At 39.3% G+C, this 8,161-nt stretch overlaps 1 long non-coding RNA gene across 1 annotated transcript; it reads left to right on the top strand.

The window, feature by feature from the left end:
* Positions 1-6,270: 6,270 nt before the first annotated feature.
* LOC148114257 (uncharacterized) lies at positions 6,271-7,897 on the top strand. The gene is made up of 3 exons (XR_015733944.1): positions 6,271-6,386; positions 7,564-7,674; positions 7,752-7,897. It is a non-coding gene; the product is annotated as an uncharacterized LOC148114257 (long non-coding RNA).
* Positions 7,898-8,161: the final 264 nt, after the last annotated feature.

The raw sequence follows: 8,161 nt of genomic DNA, 5'->3' as shown, positions 1-8,161 counted from the left end.
TCGCCTCCCAAAATGGCTGGGAAGGGTAAAAAGCCTCGCGTCCGAAAACAGGGCTGGGAGGGGGGGGAAAGCCTCACGTCCCAAAACAGCTGGGAGTGGGAGGGAAGCCTCACCTCCCGAAACGGTTCGGAGGGGAAAAAAGCCTTGCCTCCCAAAATAGCTGGGAGGGGGGGAAAAGCCTCGCCTCCCAAAACGGTTCGGAGGGGAAAAAAGCCTCGCCTCCCAGAAAAACACTGGGAGGGGAATCTAAGGAGATCTGGGAAGGCATGCGCAGTAGAAAGTAAGGAGAAAGGTACCTCCTGTTTGCGCATGTGCGTGCATCTTCCACTTGCAGAGCAGAGACCCGAAAATCAGTTGGCCGGCGGGAAGCGTACATGCATGCATGGTGGAGCTGAGCTGGGCAACAGCTCACATGCCCGTACATGCCCACCTGTGGCACACATGCCATAGGTTCGATATCATGGGTATACTGCCTTGCCGGACTCCTTTCCCAATTTTGAACCATCAGTGGTTCTGTGTCCAGTTCTCATTCTTGCTTCTTGACCCGCATATATGTTTCTGGGGAGACAAATAAGATTGTCTGGTACTCCCATCTCTTTAAGAAGTTGCCATAATTTGTTGTGATCCACACAATCAAAGGCTTTAACATAGTCAATGAAGCAGAAGTAGATGTTTTTCTGGATCTCCCTAGCTTTCTCCATGATTCAGCGTATGTTGGCAATTTGATCTCTAGTTCTCTGCCTCTTTGAAATCCTGCCTGTACTTCTGGTAGTTCTCGGTCCACATACTGCTGGAGCCTAGCTTGTAGGATTTAGATATAACTTTACTAGCATGTGAAATGAGTGCAATGGTGCGATAGTTTGAGCATTCTTTGGCATTGCCTTTCTTTGGAATTGGAATGTAAACTGACGTTTTCCAATCCTGTGGCCACTGTTGAGTTTTCCAAATTTGCTGGCAAATGGAACGTAGTACTTTTACTGCATCGTCTCTTAAGATTTTGAATAGCTCATCTGGAATATTGTCACTTCCACTAGATTTGTTCAGATTTTCTAAGGTCCATTTGACATCACATTCTGTGATGGCGAACCTTTTCGGCACTGAGTGCCGAACAGGGAGAATTTCACACACACGCTCTCGTCATGGCTGCAACCAGGAAGAGGAGCTGCCCAGGAGGCATGCATGTGCCAGATAAGGTACTTACAGTGTGTGCTGGCCAGCAAGTGTTTTGGTTAATGCTGCTCATGTGCACATGCCGATCAGCTGGCTGGTGTGCATGCTCCCACTGGAAAATGGAAGATCAGCTCTTCCAGTTTCCAGCACTGCTGCATGCACAAAGGCCAGCTGATTGTCACGCACGCATGCATGCCAGAAACCCAGAAGAGGAACGTGCAACGCCGCGCGTGCCAGGTGACATGGCTTTGTGTGGCACTTCAGGCACGCATGCCATAGGTTCGCCATCACACTCCTAGGAATAGAATAGAATAGAATAACAGAGTTGGAAGGGACCTTGGAGGTCTTCTAGTCCAACCCCCTGCCCAGGCAGGAAACCCTACACCACTTCAAACAAATGGTTATCCAACATCTTCTTAAAAATTTCCAGTGTTGGGGCATTCACAACTTCTGCAGGCAAGTTGTTCCACTTATTAATTGTTCTAACTGTCAGGAAATTTCTCCTTAGTTCTAAATTGCTTCTCTCCTTGATTAGTTTCCACCCATTGCTTCTTGTTCTACCCTCAGGTGCTTTGAAGAATAGTTTGACTCCTTCTTCTTTGTGGCAACCCCTGAGATACTGGAACACTGCTATCATGTCTCCCCTAGTCCTTCTTTTCATTAAACTAGACATACCCAGTTCCTGCAACCGTTCTTCATATGTTTTAGCCTCCAGTCCTCTAATCATCTCTGTTGCTCTCCTCTGCACTCTTTCTAGAGTTTCAACATCTTTTTTATATTGTGGCAACCAAAACTGAATGCAATATTCCAAGTGTGGCCTTACCAAGGCATTATAAAGTGGTATTAACACTTCACGTGATCTTGATTCTATTCCTCTGTTTATGCAGCCCAGAACTGTGTTGGCTTTTTTGGCAGCTGCTGCACATTGCTGGCTCAGGATGTCTGGCTCGAGGTCAGTGACTACCCCATTGTGGTTATCAGGGACGTTAAACTTGTTCTTATATAGTTCTTATGTGTAATTTTGCCACCTGTTAATCTCTTCTGCCTCTGTTAGGTCCCTGCCATTTTGGTCCTTTATCATGCCCATCTTTGCATGAAACGTTTCCTTCATATCTCCAATTTTCTTGAAGAGATCTCTGTTCCTCTCTATTCTATTGTTTTCTTCTATTTCTTTGCACTGTTCATTTAAGAAGGCATTCTTATCTCTTCTAGCTATTCTCTGGAATTCTGCATTCAATTGGGTGTATCGTTTCCTTTCTCCCTTGCCTTTTGCTTCCTTTCTTTCCTCAGCTACCATGTTTCCCTGAAAATAAGACCCCCCAAATAAGACCTCCCCCGAAAATAAGCCCTCCTCGAAAATATTTAACCGCTTTCACAGCCAGTCCCTGCCATTTCCTCTGGTTAGGGTTAGGGAGACAGAGCTGGAAATCAGGTAAGATGGCAAGAGGAGCCCCGTCTTGCTCCACGAGCCCCAAAATAATACCTTCCCCAAAATAAGGCCAAGCGCTTATTTCAGGGTTCAAAAAAATATAAGACAGGGTCTTATTTTCAGGGGAAGTGTTTGCAAAGCTTCCTCAGACAGACATTTTGCTTTCCTGCATTTCTTTTTCTTTGGGACAGTTTTAGTTGCTACCTCTTGTACAATATTGCAACCTCCGTCCATAGTTCTTCAGGCACTCTATCAGATCTAATTCCTTAAATCTATTTGTCACCTCTACTGTAGATTCATCAGGGATATGATTTAGTTCATACTTGAGTGGCCTAGTACTTTTCCCTACCCTCTGCAATTTAAGCCTAAATTTTGCCACGAGAAGCTCATGATCTGAGCCATAGACAGTTCCTGGTCTTATTTTTACTGATTGTATAGAGCTTCTCCATTTTTGGCTGCAGAGCACATAGTCAATCTGATTTCTGTGTTGACCATCTGGTGACGTCCATGTGTAGAGTCGTCTCTTGTTGGAAAAGAGTGTTTGCTATGACCATCATATTCTCTTGACAAAATTCTACCAGCCTGTGCCCTTCCTCATTTTGTACTCCAAGACCAAACTTGCTTCTCTTTTTTTTTGAAAAAAAAAGTTTTTTATTATTTTTTAAACATTAACATAAAACATATCTTTTCCAAAATGAAGCATTGATCCGGTCACAGATTAATACAGATCACTATCAAATCTTAATTTTCAATTAACACAACTTAATATTTTACTCAGTTATTTCCCTCAATTCTATCTATTTAACTATGCCATTATCCCCAAAAACCCGTTACTTAAATCTTAAATCCTAACCAAATATCATTCCTTGTTTCTCTTTCTTTTGCATAGATGGATACATTTTCAAAATATAAATCATTACAGTTGTTATAAACATTCAAAAAATATTTAATTCCAACATAAACATTTTCTTTTTACTATTGAACTCAACCTTATCATCTTTGTTTCTACTGTTAAACCCATCTTATTCATTTCATTTTTACTGTTAATCTTGACATATTTCTCCTTAATTTGGCTATCCTACCTCATTTTTCTTTGTTGTTAAACCAATCATTTTTATTTTTGGCTGTTAAACACAGCATAGTCGTTTTTATTTTTTTGGCTGTTACACAGCATATCCATTTTTATTTTTTGGCTGTTCAACACAGCATAACCATTTTTGTACTCCTCTTTATTTTGGCTATCCCACCTCATTTTATTTTTATTGTTAAACCCAACATCCTTATCTTTATCTTTGTTGTTAAGCCAATCATTTTTGTTTCTTGGCTGTTAAACACAGCATAACCATTTTTGTTTTTGGCTGTTAACCCGAACATAACCATTTTTGTTTTTTGGCTGTTACACAGCATAACCATTTTTGTTTTTTTGGCTGTTACACAGCATAACCATTTTTGGTTTTTTGGCAAACTTGCCTCTTATTCCAGTTATCTTTTGACTACCTACTTTAGCATCCCAATCCCCAGGATGATAAGGACATCATTTTTTGGTGTTAATTCCAGAAGGTGCTGTAGAGCTTCATAGAACCAGTCAACTTCATCCTCTTCAGCACCAGTGGTTGGGGCATAGACTTGGACTACTGTGATGTTGAATGGTTTGCCTTTCAATGGATTCGAACTGAGATAATTCTGTCATTTTGGGGATTGTATCCCAGTACTGCTTTTCCTACTCTTATTGACTATGAAGGCTACTCCATTTCTTCTGAGGGATTCTTGCCCACAGTAGTATACCTGATGGTCATCTGAATTAAATTCACCCATTCCTGTCCATATTAGTTTGCTGATTCCTAAGATGTCGATGTTCAGTCTTGTCATGTCTTGTTTGACCACGTCCAGCTTACCTTGATTCATGGATCTTACATTCCTGGTTCCTATGGAGAGTAGATCTTTACAGCATCGGACTTTCCTTTCACCACCAGATGCATCCACAACTGAGTGTCCTTTCGGCTTTGGCCCAGTCGCATCACTCTTTCTGGCAGTACTAGTACTATCCCTCTGCTCTTCCCCAGTAGCATATTGGACACCTTCCAACCTGAGAGGCTCATCTTCCAGCGTCATATCTTTTTTACTTTTGGTACTGTCCATGGGGTTTTCATGGCAAAGATACTGGAGTGGATTTCCTTCCCCAGTGGATCACATTTTGTCAGAGCTCTCTGCTATGACCTGTCCTTCTTGTGTGGCCCTGCATGGCATAACTCATAGGTTCATTGTGCTGTACAAGCCCCTTTGCCACGACAAGGCAGTGATCCATGAAAGGGGTTAAGCTGGTATGCTATATATTATATTTCAATCGATAACATTTATACAATGTTAACTGGAGATGGTAAGCATTCTATTTAAAAATAGAATGCTAAAAATAAAACAAAAAATATATTATCAATATTAATTACAATTTAGAGTATTAGCGTTACAAGGATAGAATTATTTGACTTTCTCATTAAAGTTGAATCTAATATTGAAGTGGTATTTATGCAAACCAGCTTGCTTGAGACAACTGTATGGCATTTTAGATAGGAGTACCATCCAGATTCATAACTATTGGTCCAACTCTGCTTGCAAATCTATGCAATGGAAGAAGCTCCCTCCATGAAGAATACATGTTAAGCTATCTATAGATATAGTACATTCAGAAAATATTCAGACCTCCTTTTACTTTGTTATATGTTCACTCTGAATGCACTGTATAATGTGTGTGTGTCTCCCTCCCTCCCTTCCCCCCCATCATGCCTGTTGTTCAATCACAATTTTCACAAAAGAGCTATTTTGGTTCAACTGTAGATTAACCCCTGATAGAAATCTGATTACTAGAGGTTCTGACAGGCTGGTATCTTGCAAGAACAATCAGTACTTTAATCTTGGCCTGTCTCTTTTACAGACATATTTCCTGTGATAGAAGCAGAAGCTGATTATGAAATTGGACATGAGTTTATCCTTAAGGCTGATAAAGAACTACATTGGATACTCCTTCCAAACAGAACCATGAAAGGCAAGTAGTGCTCTGCAGATTTCTATCGTGCTGATGTCTAAAAAACATACAACATAATGTATTGCATTATCTACTATTTTTATTCTGATTGTCATTTTGCTATAAGAATTTTTTTCTGCAGAAAACCATAACTAGTCACAATGGTTCTGCTGTAAAAGAAGCCCTACTTTTTTCTTAACCTATCATATACAGATCATGTTGACAAATATCATGAAGGTATATAATATAAACAATTACTGATATCAAAATCTTAATATATTAGGAAAGATACAGCCTACACATCATCTTAAGCCAAATATTAAAACCCTGTGTATGTTTGTATTTATATATCAAATTTGGAGGGGTATTGAAAGAAGTACAATAAATTAGGAAGCAATCTATAGTTTAAACAAAACTGTTCAACCTCTAAAGTAATGGTGTAGTCAACAGAATGTTACGTAAGAGTGATGTGGAAATTTATATCTTCAGGTTTGAGTCAGCCAAAGAAATATTGAACATACATCTGAATGATTTGTTTTTGAGGGAGCAGAGGTGGGGAATGCCATGAACCTTTCTGCCAAAACAATATGTTTGATTCTTAAAACTCTAAAAGACTTAATTGTAAAAATTCTGTTTAAAAACCAGTCTTGTCCATAGATGAAGTGTTGGACATGGGATCTAATGATGAATCTGATGACATATACTCTGGCGGTGGCGACTTGAACATTGAAATGTCACCTGTGGAAGTGACCATGATAACACCTCAAGGTATCATGATTGCATTGCATGAAAACTGTGGCATTTGAAACTTAAGTCATGACATGACTGAAATATTCTTAATTGCTTTTAGGCAATATACTGGTAAAGGGAACAATCTTGGGACAAATTTTAACTACACCAATTGGAATTCTATTTTTTCCTGTTTAGTAGCATTACTTAAATACACATACTGAATTATATGCGTGTACATGTAAAAATAAAAGGGACACGGTGGCTCAATGACTAAGATGCTGAGCTTGTCAATCGAAAGGTCAGCAGTTCAGTGGTTCAAATCCCTAGTGCTGCGTTACGGGGTGAGTTCCTGTTACTTGTCCCAGCTTCTGCCAACCTAGCAGTTCGAAAGCATGTAAAAGATGCAAATAGAAAAATAGGGACCACCTTTGGTGGGAAGGTAACAGTGTTCCGTGCACCTTTGGTGTTTAGTCATGCTGGCCATATGACCACGGAGACGTCTTCGGACAGCACTGGCTCTTCGGCTTTGACAAGGAGATGAGCATCGCCCCCTAGAGTCGGGAATAACTAGCACATATGTGTGAGGGGAACCTTTACCGTTTATATGTAAAAATAAAACATATTAAAGGCACTTTTGTTGGAGGTGAATTATTTATTTCAAGTCACTTTAGACAGCTCTCTTGCTTCCTCATATATTGTAGTTCTTTCTATCCTAGATATCTATAAACCATACAACATAATGCATAATCTGCTATTTCTGTATTTTCACTGCCATTTTGCTACAAGAATTTTTGCTTCAAGAATAACTTGTCACAGTGGTGTTGCTGTAAAAGAAACCCTACTTTCCCCCTTAACTTGCCATACTATGACAGCACCCCCCATGTCCTGTCGCAAAGCAATTGTGTGGTATCAATGGGAGAAGTATTGAAAGAACTACAATATATGAGGACGCAAGTTGGAGATGCTGTAGTTTAGAGGTTGAGTAGAGGTTTGCTTAAAGTAATGACGTAGTCAACAAAATGTTACGTAAGAGTGATGTGGGAAAATATATCTTCAGGTGTGAGGCAACATCTGAATGATCTGCTTTGAGGGAGTGGGTGATGGGAAATTCCAAAATAATCTCTTTGACTCTTAAATCTCTAATAGACTTAAAAATAGTAAAAAAAAAAATGTTTAAAACTGAGTTTTAACACTAAGATACACTTGTCCATAGAGGAAGTGTTGGACATGGGATCTGATGACAAATCTAATGAGATACACTCTGACAGTGCAGACCTGAACATTAAGATATCACCTGTGGAAGTGACCATGATGACACCTCAAGGTATAATTCCATTGCATGAAAACTGGCATTTGAACCATAAGTCATGACATGACTGAAATATTCTTAATTTTTTTTAGGTAATGCACCGGTGAAGGGAACTATCTTGCAACAAATCCTAACTACAGCAACTGGAATTCTGTTTTTTTTTCTTGTTTAGCAGCATTGCTTAAATACACATCAAATTGCATGCATATATATGTAAAAATAAAGCATATTAAAGGCACTTTTATTGAAGGTGAATTATTTATTTCAAGTGACTTTAGGCAGCTCTTTTACAGTACTATGAATTCTCAAGTTTGTTGAAGCAAACAACAATGGAAAGGAGACCCATTAATACAATGTGCACTTCCTATGAACAGGAAATCCTACAATTTGTATGAACAAACTAAGGTAAACAGAAAAATTATGTTGTACTGCACATATATATTACCTCTGTGGTAATATATTATAAGTTATTTTTATTTTATTTTTTTAAAAAAACCTGCTT

The sequence above is a fragment of the Pantherophis guttatus genome, chromosome 4 (genome assembly GCF_059756535.1).
Source record: "Pantherophis guttatus breed Tessera chromosome 4, ASM5975653v1, whole genome shotgun sequence".
NCBI lineage: Eukaryota > Metazoa > Chordata > Lepidosauria > Squamata > Colubridae > Pantherophis > Pantherophis guttatus.
Note: the sequence above shows the minus strand (reverse complement) of the source record. Positions and strands in the feature narration are given on the sequence as shown.